We start from the raw sequence: 22,600 nt of genomic DNA, 5'->3' as shown, positions 1-22,600 counted from the left end.
TAACTAATACTTGTTTCTTCAGTTGCTTCTCTCTATTATAGTAAGATTTCAACATATTCACATGACTTACGTGATACAGCTTTTTTCCTATACGGCATCTTTAACAGATAGTTTACCTGACTCAACTTTTTCTCAATTTGATAGGCACCACTAAACCTGGCTTTGAAAGGACCACCTATCACTGGTAACAGTACTAAGGCATCATCCCCTCGGTAAAACATCTGGATCTCAGCGTTTTTATCTGCCAATAGCTTCAATCTATGTTGTGCCTTCTTCAGGTGCTGTTTAGCTAACTCACCTACCTGATTTAATCTCTCCCTCACCTCCAATACATAGTCCAAATGTGAGATCTCCAACTTTGGTCATGTCAATTTCTCTGTAATTAATTTCAAAGGGTCTCTGACTTCATGTCCAAATATTACCTCAAAGGGAGTAAACTGAGTAGGTTCCTTTGGGGCATCTCTAATGGCAAATAATACGAATGGGATACATTTATCCAAATCATTAGGGTAATCCTGACAGGATGCTCTTAACATGGTCTTCCGGGCATGACACCTTCTTTCTGAAACTCCCTGGGATTCAGGATGGTATGCATTTGATTTAAAGTGCTGTATGCCTAAGCTATCCATGACTTCCTTAAACAGCCTAGCAGTTAAATTAAACCCTTGGTCTGACTGCATCTCTCTGGGGAGCCCACACTGCGTGAAGAAAGCTACTATCTCGTCTATCATGCTTTGTGCCTTAATGCTCCATAACGGAATTACCTCCTGAAATCTGATTGGACACATCCATTATGGCTAGCAAGTACTGGGTACCAATTTTAGTTTTCGAGGGGGGACTTATACAATCAATCATAACCTGCGTGAATGATCCTTTGAATGTGGGAATTGGTAACAAAAGTGCTGGTTTTATTACTGTCTATGTCTTCCCTCCCATTTGGCATGTATGAAATGTACGGCAAAAGTTAACCACATCCTTGTGCATTCCAGGCCAATGGAGATATTTTTGTACCTTAGCCTGAGTCTTCCATTCCCCTAGGTGACATCCTACTGGTGGTTCATGTGCTACCCATAACATCTCCTGTCTGCATGTGACCGGCAACACAATCTGGTGCACTTCTGCCCATTTCTCCTCTGCACTTATTTGCCATGTTCTCCATTTTCATCTTAGGATTCTATCTTTAAGATAATAACCCTCAGGAATATTCTCCGCTTCCTTTTCTGAGTATGCATCAACATATATACCTTTTATTGTCTCGTCTTTCTGTTGTAAGTCCCTTCGCCTTTCAGGACTAAACACTTCTGCCTGACCCTCTGCCTGTTGAGGTTTTTCCTGCGCCATTACATCAAACAGGGTGTCCGCGAACTGAACCTCATCTTGATCAACTTTCTCTTTAGTTTTTACTTGGTGTTGTGATGTATGATAGTGAGATCTTGTTAGTACACAGTTGGCAACAATTCCTGGGTATTTTTCTTTCAACTCCTTAGTTCCCTGGTCTTTTCCACAACAAGGGATGTCATTCGCACCTTGGATCATACTAAATTATTCCCAAGAACAAACTGTCTTCCTGGAACTGACATTCGCTCAATCATTCCCACTGTTATTTTCCCAGTCTTGAGTTGGCACTCCAACCTGGTATTACATATGGGAAATGCTAGATTTCTGTCCATCTATCCCACAAATTACCACTCTTTTGGATAACAGGTCAGAAAGCATGCAAATATGTTTATCTCTTTTTATTAGAGACAAGGTTAGATCCTGTATCTCTCAAAGTTATAACTTCTTCCCCTTCTCCCAGTGTTCTTTCTGAGTAAACCTTACCTACAGAGCTGAATTCTTTTTGAGGTCAGGCACTAAGTCCATACCCAGCCCCTGCCTAGGCTGTGTACATTCCTGCAGCTCCTTGACTTTTCTTGGGGTTTCTTTTACAACTTTCACTAATGCCACTTGTTTAGCTTCTTTGACCATATCTTTTCCCACAGTGTCCTTCTTTAACAACCAGTACTGTGACTTTGCATGTCCCACTTTACCACAGTGGAAACACCTGAGGCTTTCCACCTCCTTTCCACCCTCTTGGACTTTTTCTTTTAACTGGTGATAAACAATTACCAGTATTCTCCACTCCTTGTTTTGTAATGTAGGATCTCCCCTTCTCCCAATTTCTATCCCTCACAAGGTGAAATTCTGTCTGGAAGCTAAACTTTGCCTTATGTACTACTGCTTATTCTCTGCTGCTCTTCTCACTTCTTGAACTTTCTGTTCATCCACGTGAATTCTTATCATCTCTGAAAGTGAGTTTTTAAACTCCTCCAGCAGAATAATCTCTCTTAGAGCCTCATAGGTCTTATCTATTTATAAGGCCCGCACCCATCTATCAAAATTACTGTTTAGTTCTGTCAAACTCAATGTAAATCTGACCTGCTTCCTATTTTATGTTCCTGAGCCACTGCCTATATGCTTCTGGTACCAATTCATAGGCATTTAAAATAGCCTGTTTAACCTCTTCATAATCTCTTGACCCCTCATCTGACAGCGCTGCAAATACCTCATGAGCTCTGCCTGCCAGTTTAGTCTGAACTAGCATTACCACAAGTCCTCTAACACCTCCATCTGCCTAGCCATTTTTTCAAATGAAATAAAGAAGGATTCAACATCTTTCTCACCAAAATGTGGCAGTGTTTTAACATTTTTGTATATGTCACTACCTTCTCTCTTCATCTCCATTCTGTCAACATGACTTTGCTGACTCAGTGGCAACTTCTGAAATTCAAACTCTCTTTCCATTTCTCTTTTTTTCTCTCTCTCTCTTTCTTCTCTCTCTTTGCTCAGCTTAGAGCCTTCTCTCTCTTTCCCTCCCTTTCTCTTTGTTCTCTCTCTCTCTCTTTCTCTCTCCCTTTGTTTATCTTCTAACTCAATTTTCCTGAATTGTAATTTAAGTTTTTTCTAACTCTACTGCACTTGTCTGTTTCTCTGACACACCTAAGCGTTTGAGTAATTCCCTTACAATTTCAGCTTTTGTCCTTGTTTAAACCCAATTCTAACCTCTTTGCTAATGGGTGGCATGGTGGCACAGTGGTTTGCACTGCTGCCTCACAGCGCCAGAGGCTGGGGTTCAATTCCCACCTCGGGCAACTGTCTGTGTGGAGTTTGCACATCCTCCCCGTGTCTGTGTGGGTTTCCTCCAGGTGCTCCAGTTTCCTCCCACAGTCCAAAAATGTGCAGGTTAGGTGAATTGGCGATGCTAAATTGCCTGTAGTGTTAGGTGGAGGGGGTAAATGTAGGGGAATGGGTCTGAGTGGATTGCTCTTTGGGCGGCACGGTGGCACAGTGGTTAGCACTGCTGCCTCACAGCGCCAGAGACCCGGGTTCAATTCCCCCCTCAGGCGACTGACTGTGTGGAGTTTGCACGTTCTCCCCGTGTCTGCGTGGGTTTCCTCCGGGTGCTCCGGTTTCCTCCCACCATCCAAAAGTTGTGCAGGGTCAGGTGAATTGGCCATACTAAATTGCCCGTAGTGTTAGGTAAGGGGTAAATGTAGGGGTATGGGTGGGTTTCGCTTCGGCGGGTCGGTGTGGACTTGTTGGGCCGAAGGGCCTGTTTCCACACTGTAATCTAATCTAATCTAATCTAATTCTAAAAGTATGGTCTTTTCTTTTCTTTCTCAACTTTCTTGGCAAACTTGGGAATCATTATCAAACCCCAGAACATCTTTAGCAATTTTAAGAGCCATTTCTCTCAGTTTTAATTTAACTGACTACAAATAACCGAAATTAAACAAATTGCCTCCTCTACGTTTTATTTAAAGATCTAGGACACTAATTGGCAAGTGTTTAAATCTGCTGGAATCTTTTACCCCAAATCTGTCCAAATCTCAGACTGGATCTGTCTAAATTTGAAAGGGTTCATAAAAGGTTTACAAGGATATTGCCCAGTTTGGAGGGGTTGAGCTATAGGGAGAGGCCGAATAATCTGGGGATATTTTCCCTGGAGTGTCTGAGGCTGAGGGGTGACCATATAAAAGTTTATAAAACCAAATCGCTGACCTGAGCTCCCAAACCATTACAACAGGGCGGTGAACCCTCAACACAGAAAAGCTCAAGACTAGAGTAATGCTGGGGAAAAGCGCAGCATGTCAAGCATCATCCGAGGAGCAGGAAAATCGACGTTTCGGGCAAAAGCCCTTCATCAGGAATGCCCGCAGAGAGTGTGGGGAATAGCAGTCTTTCAATGGTTGGTGTGCTCTTTCTGGCTGAATGTCCAAAATGCCTGCTTTTTTAATGCCCCAAACATCAGATCGTCTCATTGGCTCAATGTTGTCAAAACATTAAAATTCAAATTCAATTGGATTTTAGTATCTTGGAGAAAATTTAAACTGATTGGTTAAATTCAAACTGCGATGAAAACAGCTGAGGTATCTAGGTTACAGCCAAATGTTACATCTTTGAGTTTTCCAGCACACTCTGTGAATGCGATGACAAGCACATGACAGGTGCTTGCCAGTTTTCAGTTTTCACTCTCTCTTAAAAGTACAGTACATACTTTCAACTTCATAACACCATGCCCCCTCATTTTGGACGCCCATACCCTAGGGAAAAGAAATTGACTATTCACCCCATCCATGTTCCTCGTGGTTTTATAAACTTTTATATGGTAACCCCTCAGCCTCTGATACTCCAGGGAAAATATCCCCAGATTATTCTGCCTCTCCCTATAGCTCAACCCCTCCAAACTGGGCAATATTCTTGTAAACCTTTTATGAACCTTTTCAAATTTAGCAAGATTTTCCTATAGCAGGGAGGCCAGAATTGAACACAATATTATAAACAATGCCTTGTATAAGTCCTGCTCTGATTTGCCTTTCCAAAACGCAGCAGCTCATATTTATCTAGATTAAACTACGTCTGCCACTCCTCAGTCCATTGGCCCATCTGATCAAGGTCCTGTTGTACTCCAAGTAACCTTCTTTGCTGTCCACTACTAACCATACCTCCTATATTCACATCCAAATCATTTATATAAATAACAAAAAGCAGTGAACTCAATGCTGATCCTTTGGCACATTGCTGGTCACATGCCTTCAGTCCGTAAAGCAACCCTCCACCACCACCCTCTATTTCCTACCTTCAAGTCAATTTTGTATCATGAGTAGAAGACCAGCCTTTAGTTTCAGTGCCACACCATTCCTGACCAGAAAGAGCTTCCATTCCTTTAATGTGGACCTGCCCCACAACCAGAGCAACCAAATACATAGGCCTCAGTGCTGTCATTGTGGCTGTTTCTATGATTACATCATCCTGTAGTAACCCACTGAGCCCCCTTCCACTGTGAGATCGTTGCTGAAGGACTGATGATTATACTACAGCTCTAATAGATGTTATCACTAAAAGAAGCCTCAAGGGAGCATAATCCTAAATGTTTAAATTGGCAGGAGAACCTAGCACTATCAATATGATCCCCTGAATCCACCACTATCAACATATTGGGGTTACTACTGACCAGAAAATGAAATGGACCAGCTATGTAAATCAGAGCAGGTCAGTGACTATCATTTCTGTGAGCAGTGGTTGATCTTCTGACTCCCCAGAGCCTGTTCACCATGTACAAGTTACAAGTGTTTAAGGGAATGCTTTCTTCTGAACTATATGAGTGCAGTGAAAACAACATTCAAGAAACCCAACACCATCCAGAATAAAGTGGTTATATTGGCCAGAATGTTGTTTATGACCTAAAATGTTCAGCCCTTCAGATCGGCACATGGTTGCCACAGTGCATATATCATAAGGAAGATACATTTCACCAAGTTTCTTTCAATAGCATTCTGCAAACCTGCAAACTCCACCATCAAGAAGAACAAGATTAGCAGATGCTTGGGAACACCACCATCTGCAATCATCCTGACTTAGAACTATACCAGTATTCCTACATTATCGCTGGTTCAAAATGCTGGAGCTCCCTTCCTAACAGTGCTGCGGGTTAACTTACCCCATATGGACTTCAATTCAAGCAAGCAGCTCACCACCTTTTGTATGTGTCTTCTTCAAAAGCATACACAAAAAGACTAGGGAAGCTGGGGTTTTCTTCCATGAAGTAATGAAGAGGAAAATTGTTTGAGATGATTAAAATCATGAAAGGTTTAGAGCTATTAAGTGATATGAAGTTCTTGCCGAGGTAAAGGACCAATAGTCTAAGGGCACAAGGTTGAAAGTTTATAGGGAGTGGACAGGAAAGTGAAGGTGAGGCCGAGATGAGATCAGCCTTCATCACATTAAATAGCAGAATAGGGGCTGAATAGACTACTCCTGCTCCTAGTTACTATGTTACTATGTTCTTAAAGTTATTGGCAAGAGGAGACATGAAAGAAAACAGTTTTACATCACTGGTTAGGATTTAGAATGCTTTGTCTGATAGCATAATGCATTCAATAGCAACTTTTGAAAGGAAACTAGATGTGAAAGAAAACATTGCAGGGACATGATGAATGACCAGAGAAGTGAATTGGTCTTCAAAGGGCTAGTGTAGACATGATGGGCCAATTGGATGTCTACCATGCTGTACTATGACATTGAGCATTGGACCCCTATAATCAAGCCTGATCCTATTCAACATTTTCAAGCAGAAACTCCTACAAATAATTTTGAGGGATGCCCAGGTGACTGTCCCACCATTAATCGCTGCTTTCTGAAGATATAGCGACATCATATGGTTAAGTGCCAGGGCTTCATTCTTTTCCTGTAGCCAAACAACATAATGGATCCATAAACCCCATTTTATCATGCTGTGATATCACATTCTGTCCTCATCTATTGTCCAAACACATTCCATTAACAAGAGAGAGGAATTCACGCAGACACCCACCTTGAATCTAGCACAAGGCTGCTGAGGACAAATGTAGCTCCTCTCTTGCATTCCAATAATCATCAAGTAACTCAGCTTTGAGCAGGAACTAACATGTAGTTTCCTCAGTCTGTACCTAGCTCACTGTCACACAGGGCAGCGTACATGGGGTCACAAGCACTTACGTTTGTAGAAAAATGTCCTGAGACACTACCAAGGAATATTATCAAACAAATCTTGGACACCAAGCCACGTGAAAAGCATAAAAAGTTACGTGACCACCAACTTGATGGAAGTGGTAGCTGGTAAGGAGTGACTTGCAGCAGCAAGTAGACAGATGTTCAGGAAGATGACCCTCAGAGTTCAGCACCTCGGCAGCTGAAGGCATAACCTCCAATTTAAATGAGATTGGAGGATTGCAAATCCCTTGTGGGGGAGGTCAGAGGGTATCAAGATGTAGGACTGGAAGAAATTACAGAGAAAGGAAAGGGTGGAGGGATTTGAACATCAGATGGAGCATTTTAAAATCAAGATGCTGCCCAACACAGTGTATGTTAGTAAGCAGTCCAGAGAGATCGGGACTCACTGTGGGTAAGAAAATGGACAATGTATAAGTGCGAAGTTTGCACGTGACACAAAGATAGGTGGAGGCACAGGTAGTGTTAAGGAAAGGGGAGGTTGCAAAGGATGTAGTAAGACTAGGACATTGGGCAAAGAATGGAATACAATGTGGGGAAGTATGAGTTATGCACATTGGGAGGAAGAATAGTGGTGCAGAGTATTTCCTAAATGGGGAAAGGCTTTGGAAATCTGGAACACAAAGCAACTCGGGAATCCTAGTTCAGGATTCTGTTAAGATTAACATGCAGGTTGACTTGGCAGTTAGGAAGGCAAATGTAATGCTCATATTCATTTCAAGAGGGCTAGAATACAAGAGCAGAGATGTAGTGCTGATGCCGTATTAGGTTCTGGTTAGAACTGCATTTACTGTGCTCAGTTTTGGACTCCTTATCTAGGAAAGGATGGCCATGAAGGGGGTCCAGAGAAAGTTGACAAGAATGATCCCAGGGATGAAGGGCTGGTAATATGAGTACTGGTTGAGGACTCTGGGCTTGTACTCAACAGAGTTTAGAAAGATGAGGGGGAATCTCATTGAAAGTTACAGAATACTGAGAGGCCTGGATAGAGTGGATGTGGAGAAAATGTTCCCACCAGCAGGAGAAACTAGGACCTGAGAGCACAGCCTTGGAGTGAAGGGAAGGCCCTTTAGAACTGAGATGAGGAAGAACTTCTTCAGCCAGACAGGAGTGAATCTGCAGAACCCGCAGAAAGTTGTGGAGGCCAAGTCATTGATTACTTAAAACAGAGATATGCCCTTGAGAAGTAAGAGGATAAAGGGTTCCTGGGAAAAGGCAGGGGAATGGGGTTGAGAAACATACCAGCAACGATCAAATAACAGAGGAGATCTGATGGGATGAATAACCTAATTCAACTCCTCTACCTTATTGTCCATGGTGTAGGCCACCAGTATGAGGAGCAAGAACCTGAGATGCTTTGTTCACTCCCTGAGGCAATGGGACTAAAGGCAATTCTCTCAGCCATGTTGCATCTTGGCTAAGATCAGCCAATTCCATACGGATCAGGAATGGAACTTCATGTATTTCATGTTTGACCCAGGAGCACAGCGCGCACCCATAGGATTCTCTAAGTTTTATGGTTTCTGATGCAGAAAAAAACTCCAGTTGAAATCCTCTTTCAAAATGAAAAAGAAAAGAGTCATAGATATCTCAGTACATTTACTGTTTTAACCTCAACTCATGGTGTCTGACCTATGGTAGCTCTTTACCAAGTGCTGCAATTCTGATCATTCATAAATTATTTCACATACATCTGGACTGTATTTAAGTCATGGCTCAGTTCACAGCTTTCTTGCTTCTACATGACATTACTGTGTGAGACCTTATGCTAGTCCCAACAGGTGATTTTGAATGTGTGTATATGTCACTATTGGCTACTGTATGGTACTTAGATGAGAAATTAAAAAGAACTGTTTATATTCCATGAGGGATCACCTGAGCTTGGCATTGGAAGGTCAGCAGTAGTAAGGGTGGCAGTTGTGTCATGATAATGTCACTGGACTAGTAACTCCATAGGCCCAGGCTACTGGTCTGGGATGTGGGTTCAAGTCTGAACCGTGCCAGATGGTGAAGTTTGAACGCAGTAAAAATTAGGGATAATTTAATGGTGACTGTATATCCATTGTTGTAAAATCCCATCTCATCCACGATAACCATGAAATTATTGCTGATTGTCTGAAAAACCCATGTTGTTCACTAATGTTGATTAACTGTCATGCTTACCTGGTCAGACCTACATGTGGCTTCAGAAACAGAGCAATGTAGTTGGCTCTGAACTGCCCCAGGGCAATTAAGGATGGGCAATAAATTCTGGCCTAGCCAAGAGTAAATTATAATAAGAAGGAATCTCCATTATAGCTTTAATGAAATTAGATCTGTGATTTCAAATGTTGTCCTTTCAGCTTTTATATTGCTTTTCATATATTGACTATCACATTTCCTATCTTACGATACTCCATTGGCTATAAAATGCTTTCAGATATCGGTTGATGGTAAAATGTGATGTATAAATGCAGCACCTCTTTTTAAATTAACAATAATTATGTTTTTACAAGTACTGTCAACAGAGCAAGTGGAAGCTTTACTCCATAGTTGGTGAGTAGAACTGGTGGACAATTACATTAGTTTTGTTAATGGATAACTGTCAGAAGGTCCATTGGCTGGGTACCTGTTGTTCACATCTTCCTCAATTAATTGCTGTTTATGTGTGAAACACAATATACCTCAGTTGCTGCAATCAAATCTTCGTTTGAAACTTTCACCTCATAACTGGAAAAAAATCTTCTAATTAATGTGGTGGAGAAGCAAATAATTTTAATCCCTCCTTTATTTGCTTTACAAATTTCAGTTGCTTCCCACCCACAACATTCCATTTTAACCTGATTGTTCTTTGTGTTTATTGTTGTTATAGACAATTCTTACATTACAACTGCACTCTCTATAGATCATATTAAAAAAAAACTTGACAAAAATTGTTGTGTGCCCTTGTCTTTTTATCCAAGATTGATTCAGTAATAATCATAATTACATTGACTAATATTTCCATGAAATGTAATGTTAGCAATTGTGCTGTTTCTTTGTATCAAAATAATTAAGAATTCAAAGTATTTTGAAAGGCTCTTCCCTCTGTAGCAAAGTGGCAGTTTACAGCAGGTTAGAGTTGAGTAGCCTCCATAATAAAACACACTATTTATGCTCTGTGGAAAGAAATGCTCTAATTAGGTTGAGACATTTTTTCTATAAAGTATCAAGGCGTACTGCAGGGAAAAGCCATTCAGCTAATCAACTGTGTGCTAGCTCTTTGTTACAGCAAACAAAAATTAACTCAGTTTGCTACTACATCCTTATATTGTCTTTTCTTACCTCCTAGTTCATGTTTTTTTATATATAACATTTCCTCAAATAATGCCACTATTTCTCCCTCATTGTCTCCTCCAGGGAAGTATCTGTTGCTTCAATGCTATGTTATGTGACGAGATTTTACCTTACATCTTTCTTCACACTGAGAGAAAGTTACAAATTAATAAAGTGCAGGCAGACAATGCTGGAGAAACTCAACAGTCTGGCAGCATCTGTGGAGAGAGAAATAGAGTTAGAGTTTCCAGTCCAGTAGGACTTTTCAGAACAGATGGTCAGACTCAAATCACTAACTCTGTTTCTCTCTCCACAGATGCTGCCAGATCTGCGGAGTTTCTCTATTACTTATTGTTTTCATTTCAGATTACCAACATCTGCAGCATTTTGCTCTGATGTGAATGAACAATCCCTTTTTGCTATCTTTCACATGAGAAAAAATATATTTTCCTTTTATTTGCCCTATCAAGACCTTTGGTCAGTACAAGCACCACTGTCAAACCTGTTCTGACCCTAGCTGATGGTAACAGGAACATAGAAACATCAAAGAAGGCACCCTTTAACCCATTGACCCATTGATCCTTTGACCCTTTGACCTGTTGAGTCTGCTCTTCCATTCATTTTGAGCATGACTGACCATTGAGCTCAATAGTCTAAACCCACCCTCCCCCCATATCCCTCGATCATTTCGCTAAAAGAAAGAAATCTAAACCCAACCTGAAAACGCATAATGTTTTGGCCTCAATCACTTTGTGTGGGAGTGCATTCCACAGACTCACCCCTCTCTCAAGTGAAGAAAATTCTCCTCATCTCAGTCTGAAAAGGGATTCACGCCTGATCATTGTCAATGACCCTTGATTCTGGACTTCTCCACCATCGGGAACATTATTCCTGCATCTAAGCCATTCAGCCCATCAAGTCTGCTCCATCATTAAATCATGGCTGATAAGTTTCTCAGCCCCATTCCCCCGCTTTCTTCCCATGACACTTGAAATCCTTGATATTCAAGAACTATCTATCTCAGTCTTAAATATACTCAATGACCTGGCTTCCGCAGCCTTCAGTGACATGAATTCCATCGATTCACCACTCTTTGGTTGAAGAAGTTTCTCCTTATCTCCATTCTAAAAGGTTTTCTAAAAGAACTAAGGCTGTGCCCTCAGGTTCTAGTCTCTCCTACCAATGGAAACATCTTCCTAACATCTATTCTGTCCAGGCCATTCAGTATTCTGTATATTTCAACTGGATCCCCCCTCATCCTTCTAAACTCCATCGAGAATATACCCAGAGTCATCAAAGGTTCCTCATATCTTAGGCTTTTCATTCCTGGAACCATTTGCATGAACCTCTTCTGAACATACTCCAGGGCCAGTACATCCTTTCTGAGCTTTGGGGCCCAAACTATGCACAATACTCCAAGTGTCTGACCAGAGCCTAATAGAGCTGAAAATGTGTTGCTGGAAAAGCGCAGCAGGTCAGGCAGCATCCAAGGAGCAGGTGAATTGACGTTTCGGGCATGAGCCCTTCTTCAGGAATGAGGAAAGTGAGCCAAGCAGGCTAAGATAAAAGGTAAGGAGGAGGGACTTGGGGGAGGGGCGTTAGAAATGCGATAGGTGGAAGGAAGTTAAGGTGAGGGTGATAAGGTGAGGGTGATAGGCCGGAGTGGGGGTGGGGGCGGAGAGGTCAGGAAGAAGATTGCAGGTTAGGAAGGTGGTGCTGAGTTCGAGGGTTGGGACTGAGACAAGATGGTGGGAGGGGAAATGAGGAAACTGGAGAAATCTGAGTTCATCCCTCAGCTCCGATCTCCAGAATCTGCAGTCCTCACTTTCTCCCAGAGTCTTATAGAGCCTCAGAAGTACATCAAGTACTTCATTTACATTCAAGTCCTCTCAAAATAAATACCATCATTGCATTTGCCTTCCTAACTACTGACTCAACCTGCAAGTATACCTTGAGAGAATCCTGGACGAGACTAGACAGTTGAATGTTCCTCCTGCAGAACACCACCAGTGTCCCTGCTGACTTCCTCTGCGGGAAGTGCACCCAACTTCAGTTACTCGAAAGTTGCGTTAGGGAACTGGAGCTGGAACTGGAGCTGGATGAACTTTAGAAGGCTCATTCAGAAGCAGAGAAGGTTATTGACAGGAGTTACATGGAGGTAGTCAAACCTCAAGTACAAGAAGAAGGTAGATGGGGACGGAAAGGGAACTAGCAGGCAGTGCAGAGATACCCTGTGGCTGTTCCCCTCAATGCCAGGTACACCATTTTGGAGGGGGGGGGGACTTACCATGGTAAGCAATGGGGCACAGGTCTTTGGCATAGAGTCTGTCCCTGTTGCTCAGATGTGAAGGGGGAAGAGGAGTAGAGCATCAGTCATTGAGGACTCCATAGTTAGGGGGACAGACAGGAGGTTCTGTGGGAACAAAAGAAACTCACAGTTGGTGTGTTGCCTCCCAGGTGCCAGTGTTCGTGATGTCTCTGATCATGTTTTCGGGATCCTTGCGGGGAAGGGGAGCAGCCCCAAATCATGGTCCACATAGGCACCAACAACATAGGTAGGAAGAGAGATGGGGATTTAGGGCAGAAATTCAGGGAGCTAGGGTGGAAGCTAAGAGCTAGGACAAACAGAGTTGTTATCTCTGGTTTGTTACCCGCGGCACATACTAGCGAGGCAAGTGGCCACAGGGATGGTGCAGGAGGGAGGGTTTTGGATTCTTGGATAATTGGGGGTCTTTCTGGGGTAGTTGGGACTTCTACAAACAGGATTGTCTTCACCTGATCCAGAGGGGTATCAATAGCCTGGGGGGAAATTTGCTAATGCTCTTTGGGTGGGTTTAAACTAATCCATCGGGGGAAGGAAACCTAAATCATAGTTTGAGTACAAAGGAGGTTGAGAGTAGGGAGGTCTGAAATAAGGTTTCAGGGTTGCAAGAGCGCATCGGCAAGCAAAAGGTTGGTTTGAAGTGTGTCTATTTCGATGCCAGGAGCATCCGGAATAAGACGGGTGAACTTGAGCATGGGTTGGTATCTGGGATTTCGATGTTGTGGCCATTTTAGAGACATGGACAGAGCGCGGGCAGGAATAGTTGTTATAAGTTCCAGGATTTAAATGTTTCAGTAAGAACAGATAAGGTACTAAAAGAGGTATGGCATTGTTAGTCAAGGACAGTAGTATGGTGGCAGAAAAGACATTTGAGGACTCGTAAACTGAGGTAGTATGTGCTGAGGTTAGGAACAGGAAAGGAGAGGTCACCCTTTTGGGAGTTTTCTATAGGCCTCCAAATAGTTCCAGAAATGTAGAGGAAAGGAGAGCAAAGATGATACTCGATAGGAGTGGGACTGACAGGGTATTTGTTTTTGGGGACTTTAACTTTTCAAGTATTGACTGGGAATACTATAGTTCAAGTACTTTAGATGGGTCAGTTTTTGTCATTTTATGCAGGATAGTTTCCTGACACAGCATGTAGACAGGCCAACAAGGAACGAGGCCACATGAGATTTGGTACTGGACAACGAACCTGGCCAGGTAATAGACTTGGAGGTAGGTGAGCACTCTGGTGATAGTGACCACAATTCAGTTATGTTTACCTTGCAAAGTGATGCAAAGTGATAAGAATACACTGGAGGACAAGAGCTACAGCTGGGGGAAAGGCAATTAAGATGTGATTAGTCAAGATTTAGGATGGGGAAGGAAGCTGCAGGGCATGGGCACAATAGAAATGGAGAGTTTATTCAAGGAGCAGCTACTGCGTGTCTTTGATAAGTGTGTACCTGTCAGACAGGGAAGAAGTTGTCCAGCGCAGGAGCCATGGTTTACAATGGAAATTGAATCTCTTGTCAAGAGGAAGAAGAAGGTTTATGTTAGGATGAGTAGTGAAGGCTCAGTTAGGGCAATTGAGAGTTACAATGTAGCCAGGAAAGACCTAAAGAGAGAACTAAGACAAGCAAGGAGGAGACATGAAAAGTTGTTGGCAGATAGGATTATGGAAAACCCTTAAAGCTTTCTATAGGAATATAAGGGATAAAATAATGACTAGAGTTAGATTAGGGTCAATCAAGGACAGTGGTGGGCGGCACGGTGGCACAGTGGTTAGCACTGCTGCCTCGCAGCGCCAGAGACCCGGGTTCAATTCCCGCCTCAGGCGACTGACTGTGTGGAGTTTGCACATTCTCCCCGTGTCTGCGTGGGTTTCCTCCGGGTGCTCCGGTTTCCTCCCACAATCCAAAGATGTGCAGGCCAGGTGAATTGGCCATGCTAAATTGCCCGTAGTGTTAGGTAAGAGGTAAATGTAGGGGTATGGGTGGGTGGCGCTTCGGCGGGGCGGTGTGGACTTGTTGGGCCGAAGGGCCTGTTCCACACTGTAAATAATCTAATCTAATCTAATCTAATCTAAGTAGTGGGAAGTTGTACGTGGAGTCAGAGGAGATAGGGGAAATACTAAATGAATATTTTTCATCAGTATTCACATTGAGAAAGGACAATGTTGTTGAGAAAAATACTGATAAACTGGCTACTAGGCTAGATGGGATTCAGGTTCACAAGGAGGAGGAGTTAGAAATTCTGGAAAGTATGAAAATTTATAAATCCACTGGGCTAGATGGGATTTATCCTAGGATTTTCTGGGAAGTCAGGGAGGAGATTGCCAAGCCTTTAGCATTGGTTTTTAATGTCATCATTGTCTTCAGGAATAGTGCCAGAAGACTGGAAGATAGCAAATTTTGTTCCCTTGTTCAAGAAGGGGAATAGAGATAGCCCTGGTAATTATAGACCTGTGAGCCTTACTTAAGTTATGGGAAAGTGTTGAAAAAGGTTATAAGAGATAGGATTTATTATCATCTCGATAAGAATAAGTTGATTAGGGATAGTCAACATAGTTTTGTGAAGGGTAGGTTGTGCCTCACAAACCTTATTGAGTTATTTGAGAAGGTAACCAAACAGGTAGATGAGGGTAAAGTGGTTGATGTGGTGTATAAGGATTTCAGTAAGAAGTCTGATAAGGTTCCCCATGGTAGACTACTGCACAAAATTGGGAGGCATGGGATTGAGGGCAATTTAGTGGTTTGGATCAGAAATTGACTTGCTGAAAGAAGACAGAGGGTAGTGATTGATGGGAAATGTTCATCCTGGAGTTCACTTACTAGTGTTGTACCGCAAGGATGTGTTTTGGGGCCACTGCTGTTTGCCATTTTTATAAATAACCTAGATGAGGGCATAGAAGGATGGGTTAGTAAATTTGCAGATGACACTAAAGTCAGTGGAGTTGTGGATAGTCCTGAAAGATGTTGCAGGTTACAGAGAGACATAGATAAGCTGCAGAGCTGGGCTTAGAGGTGGCAAATGGAGTTTTACGCAGAAAAGTGTGAGGTGATCCACTTTGGAAAGAGTAATAGGAATGCAGAGTAGTGGGCTAAAGGTAAGAGTCTTGGTAGTGTAGATGAACATAGAGATCCTAATGTCCATGTACATAGATCCCTCAAAGTTGCCACCCAGGTCGATAGGGCTGTTAAGAAGGCACATGGTATGTTAGCTTTTATTAGTAAAGGGATTGAGTTTCAGAACCATGAAGTCATGCTGCAGCTGTACAAAACTCTGGTGCGGCTGCACTTGGAGTTTGCATGCTGTTCTGGTCACCGCATTATAGGAAAGATGTGGAAGCTATGGAAAGGGTGCAGAGGAGATTTACTAGGATGTTGCCTGGTATGGAGGGAAGGTCTTACAAGGAAAAGTTGAGGGACTTGAGGCTGTTTTCGTTAGAGAGAAGAAGGATGAGAGGTGACTTAATAGAGACATATAAGATAATCAGAGGGTTAGATTGGGTGGTCTATGAGAGCTTTTTTCCTCGGATGATCTTGGCGAGCACAAGGGAACATAGCTTTAAATTGAGGGGTGATAGATATAGAACAGTTGTCAGAGGTAGATTATTTACTCAGAGAGAACAAGGGATGTGGAACACACTGTCTGCAACTGTTGTAGACTCACCAAATTTATGGGCATTTAAATGATCATTGGATTGGCATATGGATGAGAATGGAATAGTGTAGGTTAGATGAGCTTCAGATTGGTTTCAAAGGTGGTGCAACATCGAGGGCCGAAGGGCCTGTACTGTGCTGCAATGTTCTATGTTCTATGTTCTATAACTCTCAAGTCTCTTTGCATTTCAGAATTCTGAATTTTCTCCTCATTTAAAAAAATAGTCCATGCCTCTATTCTTCCTACCAAAGTGCACCACCTCACATTTTTCCATGTTTTACTCCATCTGTCACTTCTTTGCCATGGGCGGCACGGTGGCACAGTGGTTAGCACTGCTGCCTCACAGCGCCAGAGACCCGGGTTCAATTCCCGTCTCAGGCGACTGACTGTGTGGAGTTTGCACGTTCTCCCCGTGTCTGCCTGGGTTTCCTCCGGGTGCTCCGGTTTCCTCCCATAGTCCAAAGATGTGCAGGTCTGGTGAATTGGCCATGCTAAATTGCCCGTAGTGTTAGGTAAGGGGTAAATGTAGGGGTATGGGTGGGTTGCGCTTCGCCGGGGCGGTGTGGACTTGTTGGGCCGAAGGGCCTGTTTCCACATTGTAAGCAATCTAATCTAATCTAATCTAATCTTTGCCAACCCTTCTAACCTGTCCAATTCCTTCTGCAGCCTCCCTGCCTCCTAAATGCTGACCATCCCTCTGCCTATCTTTGTACATAGTCTGCAAACATAGTCAGAATGCCCTCCGTTCTTTCATCTAGATTGCTCGTGTATAAAGTGAAAAGTTGTGGTCCCAACACTGAGCCTTGCAGAACACCACTTATCACTGAGAAATCCACTTTTATACCCACACTCTGCATTCTGCCAGACAGCCAAGCTTCTATCCATGTTAGCATCTTGTCTTTGACACCATGAGCCCATATCTTACTCAGTAGCCTCCTGTGTGGCACCTTGTCAAAGTCCGAGTAGATAATATTCATTGGCTTTCCTTGATCTAACCTCCTCATTATTTCCTCAAAGAATTCTAGAAGGTTTGTCAGGAATGACCTCCCCTTGATGAAAATATGCTGACTTTGAGCTTTTTTACCATACACTTCAAAGTATTCATAAATCACATCCTTCACAATAGATTCCAGGATCTTACCACAACCGAGGTTCAGCTAATCGGTCCATAATTTTCTATCTTTTGCCTTACTCCCTTTTTAAACAGGAGTGTCATGATTTCCCTGTCACCTGGGACCCTTACTGATCCTAGCAATTTCTGAAATATCACCGTTAAAACCTTCACTATCTCTTCAGTTAGGACACTGGGGAGTAGTCCATCTGGTCCAGGTAATTGATCCAACTTCGGCTCATTCAGTTTTACTTGTCCTTACTGATGGCCACCAAACTCAATTCTGCCCCCTCACTCTTTTGAATTTTTGCGATATTAACCATGTCTTCCACTGTGAAGACTGTCAGAAAGTAATTATTAAGTTCTTCAGTCATTTCCTTGTTCCCCACTACTATCTCTCCAGCATCATTTTCCATTAGCCCAATGCCCACCTTTACCTCTCTTTTGCCCGTTACATATCTAAAGAAACACTTACAGTCTTCATGATTTGGAGATGCCGGTGTTGGACTGTGGTGTACAAAGTTAAAAATCACACAACACCAGTTTATAGTCCAACAGGTTTAATTGGAAGCACACTAGCTTTCGGAGCGACGCTCCTTCATCAGGTGATAGTGGAGGGCTCAATTGTAAGGCGCAGAATTTATAGCAAGAATTTACAGTGTGATGTAACTGAAATTATACATTGAAAAATACCTTGATTGTCTGTTGACTCAACAGACAATCAAGGTATTTTTCAATGTATAATTTCAGTTACATCACACTGTAAATTCTTGCTATAAATTCTGTGCCTTACAATTATGTCCTCCACTATCACCTGATGAAGGAGCGTCGCTCCGAAAGCTAGTGTGCTTCCAATTAAATCTGTTGGACTATAACCTGGTGTTGTGTGATTTTTAACTTACAGTCTTCCTTTACATTATTGGCTAGTTTACACTCATATTGAATCTTCTGCTTCCTTATTTCTTTTTTTTTATGCCCTCTGTTCGTCTTTGTAAGTTTCCCAATCCTCTGGTTTCCCATTGCCTTTCGCCACATTATATTCTTTATCTTTTGCTTTTATGCTATGCCTGACTTCCCTAGTCAGCCATGGTTGCCTCCTCCTCCTCCCAGTACCATGCTTCTTTTCCCTTGGGATGAATCTCTGCTGTGTTTCCTGAATTACTCCCAGAAACTCCTATCATTGCTGTTTCACTGTCCCTCTCCCAGTCAATTCTACCCAGCTCCTCCCTCATGCCTCTGTAGTTGCCTTTGTTCAGCTGTAGTACTGTTACCTCTGATTCTACCTTCTCCCTCTCTTCATATCATAAGCACTGCCTCCTAAGGGTTCCTTCACCTTAAGCTCCCTTATCAACTCATTGCACAACATTAAATCCACTATTGCCTGTTCCTTAATGGGCTCCACTACAAGCTGTTCCAAAAAGCCATCTTGTAGACATTCCACAAATTCCTTTTCTTTCAATCCCCTACCAGGGTGATTTTCCCAGTTTATCCTGCATATTGAAACCCAACTGATCACCGTAACTTTGCCTTTTTGACAAATCTTTTCTATCACCTGATGTATCTTGTGCCCCAGCTCCTGACTACTGTTTGGAGGCCTGTACATAACTCCAACTATGATTTTTTGACCATTGCAGTTTCTCAATTCTACCCACACAGATTCTACACCACCTGACCCTAATTTGTTCCTTACTATTGTTTTAATTCCATTTCTTACTAATAAGGCAACCACTCCCCTACCCACCTGCCTATCTTTTCAATAGTCAAAATATAGCACAATTTGAAAGACCTTGAAAAACAACAAAACAAAGTCTTACCCTGTTTCCTGATACTAGCCTTTATAAAATCACAAATCTAGATAAATTTCCCCTCCAGACTTTACTTTTCAATTCAATTTAACAGATTCACCCCAGCTCTTTCCTGTGAACTTGAAAGTCTTCTTATATGAATACTCACAGAATTAGGAACTCAGTCTTTCTTAGTTTCTAATAACTTTCTGATTCTAACCAAACACTCTTGGTCTGGAAGTTCACAAAGCGTGGGACAGTAACTCAGTGGTGAGGGACTCAGGTTCAATCCCAGCCTCAGGTGACTGTCTGTGTGGACTTTGCATATTCTCCCTGTGTCTGCTTTGGTTTTCTCTTGGTGCTCTGGTTTCCTCCCACAGTCCAAAGATGTGCAGGTTAGGTGAATTGGCCATGCTAAATTGCCCACAGTGTCCGCGAATGTGCAGGCTAGGTGGATAAGCCACAGGAAATGTATGGGTGGGTCTGGATAGGATGCCTTTCGGAGGATCAATGTGAACTTGATGGGCTGAATGGCATGCTTCCCCACTGTAGGGACTTTATGAATTCTACAAGTTAAACATTTCCATTGAGATAATGTTGCTCTCCCTAAACTATGCTCAAGTCATTTCTACATTTGCTTCTGATCCAATCACCCATTTTGTGAACTGTCCTAAAGCTTTCAGTTTCTGGGATTTCTAACTTAAAATCAATCCTTGATTGTCCTGAGCCAAAGCAAGCGAGAGGTCTCCATTGTTTACACACCTATCATAAACCACAAACTGGATTAAATCACTGTTCCAGAAGAACTCTCTGTCCTAGTTGTTTTTAAAAAAAGTAATCATCACTATTACACAAATATTGAAAAATCTGAAATTTGAATTTTTCCCCCCGTGTCTGTGTGGGTTTCCTCCAAGTGCTCCGGTTTCCTTCCATGTTCCAAAAAGATGGGCAGGTCAGGTGAATTGGCCATGCTAAATTGCCCATAGTGTTAGGAACATGAGTCAAAGGTAAATGTCGAGAAATCAGTCTGGGTGGGTCACTCTTCGGAAGGTCAATGTGGACTTGTTGGGCCAAAAGGCCTTTTTCCACATTGTCGGGAACCTACTCTGAATACTTTATAAGACAAAGTTACCATAGTCTTATCAGTCCCGAGGGCTGATCCCTCATTAGAAAGAGATGACTGGTGAAGGGAATAAGTTGAGAAGGAGAATCCTTCATTGGAACCTTAACCAGTGTGGGATTTGAACTACGTTACTGGTATGATTCTGTATTACAGAGGCTATCCAACCTCTATAATCTTAAAATAGTACAGACTGGAAGCAAGTCATTCACCCTATTTGAGTCTGCAGGTTTAAATAGACCCTAATAGTATAGCCATATTTACATAAATGCACTGAAACATTTCATCACAAAATGTCTCTTTGTGCTTATTAATCTGATGGAATTAATTCCTGAATCTCAAGTCTCACATTTTAACTTTAGTTTCCCCTAACTGTGATTTCACTTGAAGGTAGTACCATAGTACTGATATGGCAGTATCACTGAAGTAGTAATCCAGAGGCCCCTGTTAACATTCTAGGCACTAGGTCCAAACCTTACCACAGCAACTGTGGAATTTAAGTTCAATTACTAAATCTGGGAGGTACAAAAAGTTGGTCTTAGTAATGGTAACTGTGAATCTATCATTAGTTGCTGTTTGAAAACCCATCTGGTTTTCTGATGCCCCTTGGGGAAGGTAACGTGCCATACAAAGCTGTTCTCACTTACATGAGACTCCAGACGTACAGCAATGCAATTAGCTCTTTATTACCTCCTGAAATGAATGTGCAAGCTCTTCAGTTCGAAGTAACTAGTAACAATGCTGGCTTTGGGCAGCAATGTTCACATCCCAGAAAAGGACAAAATCTTTTCAAACTGTGTTTTTATTGGGGAGGTGGGTGAAGCAAAAATTAAGTATACTTTCTGTTCTATCGGAGATCAACTGCATGGCCCCCAACTACCTCTCTGTTCCCTCATCAAAAAGCTCAATCAAGTTAGTCAAACGCAATTTTTAAAAAATGTCATTTTGTGGGATATGGCATCGTTGGCTGGTTAGCATTTGTTGCCCATCCCTAGTTGAGAAGATGGTGATGAGCTGCTTTCTTGAACCGTTGCAGTCCACCTGCTATGAGTTGACACAAAAGGATGCCATTAGGGAGGAAATTCCAAGATTTTGACCCAGTGACAGTGAAGGAACTGTGATATATTTCTAAGTCAGGATGGTGCATGGCTTGGACAGGAACCTTTTTTTTAAAGAATCCCTATAGCATGGAAACAGGCCTTGTGGCCCAACAAGTCCACACCAACCCTCTAAAGAGTAACCCACCCAGACCCATACCCTTACCCTATTGTCCTACATTTCCCCCCAACTAACACACCTAACCTACACACTCCTGGCAATTTAGCATGGCCAATACATCTAATGTACACATCCTTGGACTGTGGGTGGAAACCAGAGCATCCGGTGGAAACCCACGTAGACATGTGGGGAGAACGTGTAAGCTCCACACAGTCACCTGAGGCTGGAATCGAACCTGGGTCTCTGGCACTGTGAGGTAGCAGTGCTAACCACAGTGCCACCATACCACCCCAACTTGCAGGTGGTGATGTTCCCACGTACCTGCTGCCTTTGTTCATCTAGATGGAAGTGGTTGTGGGTTTGGAAGGTGCTGTCTGAGGATCTTTAGTGAATCTCTGTATGCATTTTGTAGGTAGTATACACAGCTGCTACCGAATGTTGATGGTGGAGGGAGTGGATGCTTGTGGATGTGGTGCGAATCAAGTTGGTTGCTTTGTCCTTGATAATGTCAAGCTTCTTGAGTGTTGTTGGAGATGCACTAATCCAGGCAAGTGGGGAGAGGTATTCCATCACACTATGACTTGTGCCTTGTAGATGATGGACAGACTTTCTGAAATTGGGAGGTGAGTTACTCGCCGCAGTATTTCTAGCCTCTGACCTGCTTTTGTAGTCACTGTATTTATGTGGTGAGTCCAGTTGAGTTTCTGATCAATGGTAACTCCTTGCATGTTGATAGTGAAGGATTCTGTGGTGGTAACACCATTGAATGTCAAGGGGTTAGATTTTCTCTTATTGGTGATGGTAATAGCCTGGGATTTGTGTGGCATAAATGTTACTTGCCACTTGTCAGCCCAGTCCTGGACATTGTCCGGAGGCTGTTGCATTTGGACATGGATTGCTTCAGTGTCTGAGGAATAATGAATGCTGCTGAAGATTGTGCAATCATCAGTGAATATCCCCACTTCTGATATAATTATGGAGGGAAGGTCATTGATGAAGTAGCTGAAGGTGGCTGGGTCTAGGACACTACCCTGAGAAACTCCTGCACAGATGTCCTGGAGCTGAGATGACTG

Source organism: Chiloscyllium plagiosum, unplaced genomic scaffold, assembly GCF_037043375.1.
Source record: "Chiloscyllium plagiosum isolate Xiang-an unplaced genomic scaffold, Cpla_swu_hap1 HiC_scaffold_7, whole genome shotgun sequence".
NCBI lineage: Eukaryota > Metazoa > Chordata > Chondrichthyes > Orectolobiformes > Hemiscylliidae > Chiloscyllium > Chiloscyllium plagiosum.
The sequence above is the reverse complement of the archived record's forward strand: the minus strand, read 5'-3'. Positions refer to the sequence as shown.